The sequence below is a fragment of the Ahaetulla prasina genome, chromosome 1 (genome assembly GCF_028640845.1).
Source record: "Ahaetulla prasina isolate Xishuangbanna chromosome 1, ASM2864084v1, whole genome shotgun sequence".
In the NCBI taxonomy this organism is placed as follows: domain Eukaryota; kingdom Metazoa; phylum Chordata; class Lepidosauria; order Squamata; family Colubridae; genus Ahaetulla; species Ahaetulla prasina.
The window spans coordinates 165986162-165995882 of NC_080539.1; the positions used below are offsets into that span (position 1 = coordinate 165986162).

Sequence of the window (9721 nt, forward strand, 5' to 3'; positions counted from 1 at the left end):
TATAGTCTTATTAGTCAAATTGCTAATTAATTGTGAACTTGTTAATTCTAAGATTCAGGGTTTTTTTGTTGATGCATTTGGAAGATAGAAAGATTTAATCTTTGGGCTATCATATTTCTTAATTTATACCTCCACATTGAACAGGTACATTTCAAAATGCTATTTACTCTTACTTCTGAAAAAGTAAATGTTGTATAAGGCAGTGGCCCCCAACCTTTTGGGCACCAGGGACCGGTTCCATGGGCAGAGGTTTTTCTGAGGACTGGAAGGGGCGTGGTTTCATGTGCTGCCTGCATCTCGTGGTTGAGGGTTCACTTGTTTGCGTGGCCTGGTTTCTGGAATGTCACAGATAGGTGGCAGTCCATGGACCAGAGGTTGAGGACCCCTGGTATAAGGGGATCCTCCATACCTCATATTTCCCAGATTTCTAGCACTGGCAGTGGAAAGGTTGCTCAACAAAGGGCATAAAATATCCCAGCTCCTCTACTGCTTCCAGGCTTGCATTTTCCTGGCCCTTCCCATTTGTAAGCTCCCTTTCTTTGAAGCTGAATCACATCTTATGACTTGCCTGGGTATTTGAGGTTGAAATGTTGGAAAGCCAGTGGCAATGCAAAGCCGTATCTATATAACATCCCTAAAGTCACAGTGCTTAGGAGACCAGGGCTATAATCAGTGGCGAGATTCAACTGGTGTAAGAGCCGGTTCACTGAGCACATGCACGCCAAAGAAGTGCACCATGCGCGCGCCATGCATTTGAAAACAGCTCTAAAACTTACCTTCTATTGCAGCCCCAGTGAGTAAAATAGCTGAGGCGTGACAATCTGTTCTGCCACACCTATCAGCTGGGCTTCAAACAAAGGAAATATAAGTTGGTATAACACAGGAACGGGTGGGCGAGCCCAGCAGATCGTCAGAGGGAACCAGTTCACTCTCAGCTGATCATCGGAGATACCGGTTCACCTGAATAGGTCCGAACCGGCTGAATCCCACCCCTGGCTACAATAAAGAAATCTCTTTAATTCTCTGAGTTCAGTTTTTCTCAGCTTGCACACAATGAAACAAGAGGTGAAATTTAGACCCACAATCACCCTTCAGCACTTCCCTTGTTATAATGTCACAGAGGAACAGACTTATTCCAAACTTGCTCTTCAGAGCCTTTTGAGTTATTTAAATCATTTGAGTTATTTATATAAAGAGCCACCAGAAGAAGAGCATTGCTGTCTCTGGCGGTCAAAAATGTGAGGTTGGAATGAGAATTGCCTGGCCTCCCTGACAAAAAGAGGAGAGCTGGAGTTTTTGGAGCATCACCGTTGCTCCATGTAAATTGCAGCGTCCGTTTTAACCATCTGAATGAAGGGCCTCATGAATTATTCCAAATGTGGAAAAGGTGGAACAGCTCTTTTTTTTTTTTTTTTTTTTTTTTTTATTCAAAAAGTTTTTATTAGTCAAAAAAGGTTTATACAAATACATATCAGGTATGGTAAATTTTCATTTTTCTTATCTAAAATAAGAATTTTACTCAAATTTTTTAACACATACAACAGCCATAAGGCAAGCAGGTGACACGAAGTAGCTAAGTTTGCAAATTTTAAATACGTAATAAAGAAGAGTCAAGAATAAACAGAATATCGTACAAAAGAGAATAAGGAAAACCAACACAATCCCAAATATCTTTATCACTTCCTAGTTTTGGATCTCAGAACTCTGGGTTCAGCCTGACCCAACTCCAGGGCCGCAACAGCGGCAGCCGCTTCAGCCCCATGATCTATAACCTCCCCTTCTTCAATTCCTGGGTCATCTGATTCCAGGAAGGCTTTGTGTTCCTCCACATAGGCCGTAGCCTCCACAATTGTACTGATTTTTTTCGTAATGCCCTCCCGGAAAATCATCAATCCCTCTGGCATCAGCCATCTGAAGCCCACTCCCTTCTGGTACAATTTGCTTGACAAAAAATAATATTTCTTTCTTTTTTCACGTACCTGTCTGGGAATCTGCCTCAGAATGGCTATCTCCCTGCCCCTGTAAATCAGTGCCCCACTCCTATGTTTTCTAAGAATTTCATCTCTCGTCTCTCTTCTCACAAATTTGACATGAACCTCTCTGGGAACTGCATGCGTGCGTGCATATTGAATTAACTCTATAAACTCGATCCACATCCCAATTCATGAAATCAACACCTCTCCCAAGAAATTCTCCCAACAATTTAGTCACAACATCTCTCAAGTCTTCTTGGTCCACTTCTTCCAAATTTTGAAACCTAAGGAAATAAGACATTTTATCCATCTGTAGTCCAAGCACAGCATTGCCTGTCGTCTCCTCTCTTTTCTGCACTGCCCGCATCTCACCCTCCAAACCTTCCACTTTCTGCTTGTTTTCTGCTGAAACTTGTTGAGTATCCTTTAAATCCTTTTGGATAGTCACAATTTCTGCTCTTATTTCATCCAATTTCTTGTCCATATTAGATAACTTTTCCAAAATTCTCTCCATCTCTCCAGCAGTTGGTCTCTGACCTTTTGCCATTAAGGAAAAAAAATACAAAATCCTCAGGCAGGCACAGTATCCTTGTAATTTCCTCCGGATCCACCAGGGGCACTCACAGGAGCAACGAGTCCAGAGTACAGTTAGTCAACCAGGAAGTCAAGGGAAGTGATGTCATCAAAATTCTCATAGTGAAGGCGGAAGCTGGACGCCACCACTGTTCCCCAGAAGGAGGGGGCCTCAAACCTTCCCTCCTAAATTTCTCCATCACCTCTTCTCCAGAGCTCCACAAAACCGTAATCTTCTTATTTTAAGTTCTCTCTCTCCAGAATAACTCGTGCTCCTTCCAACCGCAGGGGAGAAAAACCCCCGCACTCCGGAGCAGTCCACCACGCCACCGATATTCCTTCCTTCTCCTCCTCAATTCTTCTCCGTGCCCTGTTCACCACCAGGCTGCTGCAGTTATAAATCCAATGCCCGGTGTCACTGGCACAGCGCCCAGGCGACGACCAAAATAATGGCCGCGGCCTGTGGCCTCCGAACCCCGCCGAGCCTAGGACGCGCCAGCATCGGTCCCCACAGTCCTGTATGTCGGCTGGGAGACCCCTGGCGAGCCGTCCGTGCGGCAGGTGTCCTTTTCGGAACACCTGGCCCCTGAGGGCCTCGGCGGCGGCCGGATTCGGGCGCTGGAGGCAGGAGAAGCCTTCCAGACGTCCGCTGCCGCTGGATACCGGAAGTCGTCTCTAGGTGGAACAGCTCTTATCGGTCCTGGAAGTGATAAAGAGGAGAACAGAGGGAAGGCAGAGGGATTCCACTGCTAGTGACTACATGGATTTGCCATGAAGTTTGCCTGGCAGTTACCCAGAAGCGTTTTTGCTATTTCCTGGTCTATAAACTGTCCATGTGCCCCAACCTTTTTGCCAAAAGCTTTTAACTGTTCTGGGAAGGATGCCCAGAATTATATGTTAGGATTGTTTTCAGAAAGATCATCCTGCCCATTGGTTGCTGCCCAAGGAAATATCATACAGTACTAGTTAACAACAAATTGAAGGTCTTTGGAGCAAAGTACAGGATAAAATGCTGGGACTGTTTGAGAAACTCAAAGGCTTACTGGAAGGTTAAGAGAAGAGTCTTGAAAAGTAGCTTTTCCGTGATATATAAGAAGATACAGACACCAAGTATATTTCTTGTTTTGCAAATAAACAGATTGGTTTTTCTAGTATTTGTATGGGGGGGGGGAAAGAGCCCACAAATACCATTTTTATGATGACATTGTTTCTAAAAAATAATGTATTTTTTAGTAGTTGAAATTAATCTAATTTTTTTTCTGGACAAATAATGTTCTTATACAAAAGGTTTTTTTAAAAAAAATACATAATACAGTATTGAAATGTATTTTGATCATTTCTTTCCGATTCTTGATTCTATGGAAGAAACCAGAGGTGGGTTTCAGCGGGTTCTGACCAGTTCTGGAGAACCGGTAGCGGAAATTTTGAGTAGTTCGGAGAAGCGGTAGTAAAAATTCTGACTGGCCCCGCCCCCATCTATTCTCTGCCTCCTGAGTCCCAGCTGATTGGGAGGAAATGGGGATTTTGCAGTATCCTTCTCCTGAAGTGGGGTGGGAATGGAGATTTTACAGTATCCTTTCCCTGCGATGCCCACCCAGCCACTCCCACAGAACCGGTAGTAAAAACCCACTACTGGATGAAACCCTTTGAATGCAGTTTTGTGGCATGCCAAGTATGCTCATCATTAACTATGAGTAAATTAGACTATACACAAGAAAAATATATTTTAGAATGGAAAATGTGGATTGATTATATTCAAAATAAGTATCAGATAAAAAAATATCGAATAGCATATGAGTAAATTTAGGAAATATTTTGTATTAGATATATTTCTGAAGGAGAGGGGAATTGAGAGTGTGATTAAGTGTGGAGAGACTAGAGATTATAATTTAGGAATTATTTTAGATTATGATTGTTAGTTTTGATACCCTGCATTTTGTTCTGGGAAGTCGGGTGGGGGTGGGGGTAAGGGGGAGGGGAATCGGGGGTTGAGGCTAGAGATGGAGTGATGGTTAATGTACAGGGATTATTGAAGATGTATAAATATAATTAATGTAGGGTCGGGTCTGCCCAGTTACCATTTTAGAACGGTGGGGAGGGAGAAAAGAGAGAGTAGAAGGTAGGAAAGAGGAGAAGAGGAAGGAAGAGGGGTAGAAGAGGGAGAAGGAAGGTGTAGGGTGGAGGGAGGAGAGGATGTAGATAAGAGAAGGAGAGGAAGGTCTGGAAAGTAAAAGAAGGTAGAAGAGGGAAGAGTGTTAAAAAGTGGGGTGGTGACTGGGCAGGCCCGACTAACTGTATATAACTGTACATTGAATGAGTTGTTCGACATGATTGTAAAAATAAAACTTTTTTATGAAAAAAAAAAAGAAAAAATAATAATCAACAACAACAAAAAAAAAACTATGAGTAAATTATCTATTTAGCATGCAACAGCGTAACAACTTATCAAACCACGGTTGGTTACGCAGATGCCTAAAGGAGGGGTAAAAAGAAAAAGGCAGATTTGACCAAGCAAATACAGCCATGCAAATATACTCCTGACTGTTTTGTACTTCCCTCATGGCATGCCCCATAGTTGGCAACAGTTTGCCAATCTCCCAGCCATATTTGTGAGGGTTAGCCAGCCAACGTTTCTTGGTTTGCTTTTTCTTTCAAAAAAAAAAAGGAGGGGGATATCATGTTCATTCAAGGCCATTGTCACTTCTTTTATGAAGGGAAGCACTGAATCTCCTCACTTCATATCTCAGCCAGGGGTGAAATCCAAATTTTTTTCCCTACCGGTTCTGTGGGCGTGGCTTGGTGGGTGTGGCAGGGGAAGGATACTGCAAAATCTCCATTCCCTCCCCTCCTGGGGAAAGAATATTGCAGAATCTCCATTCCCACCCCACTCTGGCGCCAACCAGAGGTGGTATTTGCTGGTTCTCTGAACTACTCAAAATTTCTGCTACCGGTTCTCCAGAATCTGTTAGAACCTGTTGGATTTCACCCCTGATCTTAGCCCTTTTGAGTTTATCCAGCATGAGATGTGGATACAGCTTGTGTTTTGTAGATGCAAACTTCCCTTCCTCCAAGTAGGCTTGCCTAGAAAGTCATGCATGCGTTCCTTCATATGCCATTCATATATGTTTCTTCATATGCCATTCATCTCCCTCTAAGACGGCTTCACTCACTCTTTCCCATTACAATCCATCCCCATGAAAATCTGACTTCTGCATTTTGCGGGTAATATGCAAATAGCTTCACACAACACAAGGCTGCACTGGAAAAGAATGAGCAGATTGATTATCTTGTGAGGATAACATGTACACTCCTGTTGAGAGGTTAGTTCACATCTACTGTTCACTGCATTCGGTATCTACCAATTTTCAAGGGGCCTCTTACTTGTTAAAACTCCCAAACAGAATTCATGACAGATAGGATGAGAGGTCTGGAGACAAGCAGAAAGGGGAATCCAACTGCTGGAATTATCAATCTCAGTTCACCAGACTCTGAACTCTCACTGGGCCGCGGTGTGGCTCAGGCTGTAAGATAGCCTGTTATTAAACACAGCTGCCTGCAATTACTGCAGGCTCGAGTCCCACCAGGCCCAAGGTTGACTCAGCCTTCCATCCTTTATAAGGCAGGTAAAATGAGGACCCAGATTGTGCGGGGGGCAATAAGTTGACTTTGTATATAAATATACAAATAGAATGAGACTATTGCCTTACACAATGTAAGCCGCCCTGAGTCTTCGGAGAAGGGCGGGATATAAATGTAAAATAATAATAATAATAAAATAAAAAAAACTCAGGAATTGCCATACCTGGCAGAAGTCTCTAACCCAGGACATAGCACGTTTATTGTAGACAAGAATAAAGGAAATTATTTGGGGGAAAATTGTCCCTCGTAGTTTATGAAAATCAATGTCTTTATATCTCCTGAGTTTAAATTCTGAAGTTTTTCGTCTTCCTTTTCTGGGTCAATAGATATTTGGCTGTTATTCTGAATGTCTTGGAAGCACCTGATCTATCTTGACACAGGGGTTCCTTCTAATCTGGGAACGGCTGGTTCCCAGACTAGGTCAAGCCTTCCCATCAGCCAACTCCAGTGAAAAATGTCTCTTACAGTAGTGTAAAATAATTCTGTTATTTTTGAATAAGGACTCCCATGAATTGTTCACAAATATCTATCCTACCTGTCAATGACTACTTCAACCACAACTACACACAAGCAAATAATAGATACAAACTCAAGGTAAACTGCTCCAAACTCGATTGTAGAAAATATGACTTCAGCAACAGAGTGGTTAATGCCTGGAATGCACTACCTGACTCTGTAGTTTCTTCCCCAAACCCCCAAAACTTTAAGCTTAAACTGTCTACTGTTGACCTCACCCCATTCCTAAGAGGTCTGTAACGGGTGTGCATAAGTGCACCAGCATGCCTACCATCCCTGCCCTAATATTCCTTTTTACTTACTCTTTTCATGTATCCTAATTATGTTTATACTTTTTCCTGTTGTCTTATATATGATTGACAAAATAAATAAATACATAAATAAATAAATAAATAAATAAATAAATAAATAAATAAATAAATAAATAAATAAATAAATATAAAAAACCCCCAGAGCAGGGAGGCAAGGAATTTTACAAAACCCCTTTCCTAAGGAGGTCCATCTAGCAGGACCAACAAAGACCTTCTCCATGTTGACTCCCTTCCTATAGAACAGTATCCCCACAGAGATATGATTGGCTTTCATTTTGGCACTCTTTCATAAGATCCTGAAAATCTGGTTTTGCCAATGAGCCTGGGGTCTCCAGAGTGACATGGAGCCTGTCAAAGGGCTCATTTGATCATTGTCATCAGAGGGATGTGGGGTTATTGCCTTTTTACTGCTTTTTACTGTTTTTATATTGGGTTTTTATCCTTGTAAGCCACCCAGAATCACTGAGAGTGAATTGAGTAGCCATATAAATGTAATAAATAAGTACATACATATATACATGCATGCATACATACATACAAGTAAAGATTCCCCTCAAATATATGTGCTAGTTGTTCCTGACTCTAGGGGGCGGTGCTCATCTCCATTTCAAAGCCGAAGAGCCAGTGATGTCCAAAGACGTCTCCATGGTCATGTGGCTGGCATGACTAAACACCAAAGGCTCACAGAACACTGTTACCTTCCCACCAAAGGTAGTCCCTATTTTTCTACTTGCATTTTTAATGTGCTTTTGAACTGCTAGGTTGGCAGAAGCTGGGACAAGTAATAGGAGCTCACTCCATTACGCAGCACTAGGGATTCGAACCGCTGAACTGCCGACCTTTTGATCGTCAAGCTCAGCATCTTAGCCCCTGAGCTACCGCATCATACATACATACATATCCACCTTGAGAATCAGCTAAAAGGGTCAGAAAAGAGGCATGCCTAATAGAAAAATGGATTCTACAAAGGTGGCAATTCTAGGTCTGATTTCACATATTCCATTAAGCTCAGCATTTGGGTTATTTGATTTCTGATTAGAATGCTCTTATGTGAAACCAGCCACCATGATTTGGAAATGATGGCTCTCTATCCACATCAATGATTTATTGTGTATCCCAGCATCACTCAGGCAATGTTGAAGTAAAATAAAGACTGCCTTCATTTTCAAGTATTCTTGAGACAACGGTGATTAGATGATTTTAGAAGACGTTATAAACTCCTAGCGGGGAAATGATCTCTAGCTTTTGGTTTAAGGTTGAAACCCTCATTCTGGTTGCATAGTCAACCTTACCTATATTAATAATATCTTAACAAAGTGTGATGCACATCTATTACAAAACCCTGAATTTCAGGAGCCATAGATAACAACGATGCTCTATGCTGATGATGTTATGCTTGCTTCCACCACCAGAGGCAAACTACAACAGCAAGTTCAAACATGGAATGATCGCCTCAACCATTTTCGACTCTGCCTCAACATCAAGAAAACTGAGTACTTAGAGACTGTCACCACCCCTGGAACGCTTCAACTCAATGGAGAAAACCTAAAGAAGGTGGACATTTTTCGGTGTCTGGGATCCAACCTCCAGGGCAATGATGACATTAATGGCGAGGTGCGAGCAAGGGTGAATGCAGCCTGGATGCATTGGTGAGAACTCACTGTTGTATTATGTGACAGACGAATGCCAACTCATTTTAAATCTAAGATTTACAAGACAACCATCCGCCCTGTTGCAATGTACGGCACTGAATGCTGGACAGCCACAACAGGGACCGAAAGCTATCTCCATGCCATGGAAATGCGAAGGCTCTATTGGATATTGGGCATCTCCCTTCTTGACCACATCACAAATGACACCATTCAACAACATTTTGGTGTGGCACCAAATATAGAGAAGATGAGAGAAGGGTGACTCCGCTGGCATGGACATGTCCTGAGAGAAGCACCTTCCACCATAGCCAAGATTGCCTACCAACTAGAAATCAATGGCCGGCAACCGCGCAGGTGTCCAAAACAGAGATGGCAAGATACCATCAACAAAGATATGCAAGCCGCGAGCCTCCACCCTGGAGACACAGCTGACTGTGCAAAGTGGTGTTCAATGATCCAAAAAGCAGACCCTGCACTTGCAGGACTACGCTAGGAAGAAGAAGAAGATAGATAACAACAATCTTCTGACCTCTAAATAAAATCCAAAAAGGTTTCAAGGCAGTCCAAGCCTTTCAGTCACATGGAAGAACATCTCTATCCACAGTATGAATTATATTTTATATTGTTCAACTCCCAAGTAGCTTTTCTCTGAAATATTTGGCATCTACGACTCTCTCTTAAATTGGCTGAAGCATTGCCCAAGTTGCTGTTGTACACAGCTTCCTGTACTGATATCCTGCCCATTATAAGCAGGCAAAAAAAACCCCACCTCTCTTGAATTCGGCTTCTCTTGAATATGCCTGTACTTGGGCCCATCTGTTCAGGTGGCACTATGCCCACTAGGGTAGAATGCCAGCTTTAGCATAGTCCCAGTGCCAACAAATGCAAGCAACTAGCCTATATGAGAGGAACAGCCTACACAGCTATGTAAATGAGAATGCTCAGACCAGAAGTTCCTCCTGTTTGCAAACAGAGCTAGTTTGGGGCGGGATTTTTTATTACATGGGAATTCAGCTGTAGATACTTATAGACATGCAATTTTCTTTGTCCCAACTGC

General features: G+C 42.5%; 1 pseudogene; it reads left to right on the plus strand.

The window, feature by feature from the left end:
• The first annotated feature begins 8383 nt into the window (after positions 1-8383).
• Positions 8384-9157, plus strand: LOC131196607 (uncharacterized; annotated as a pseudogene).
• The last annotated feature ends 564 nt before the right edge of the window (positions 9158-9721 follow it).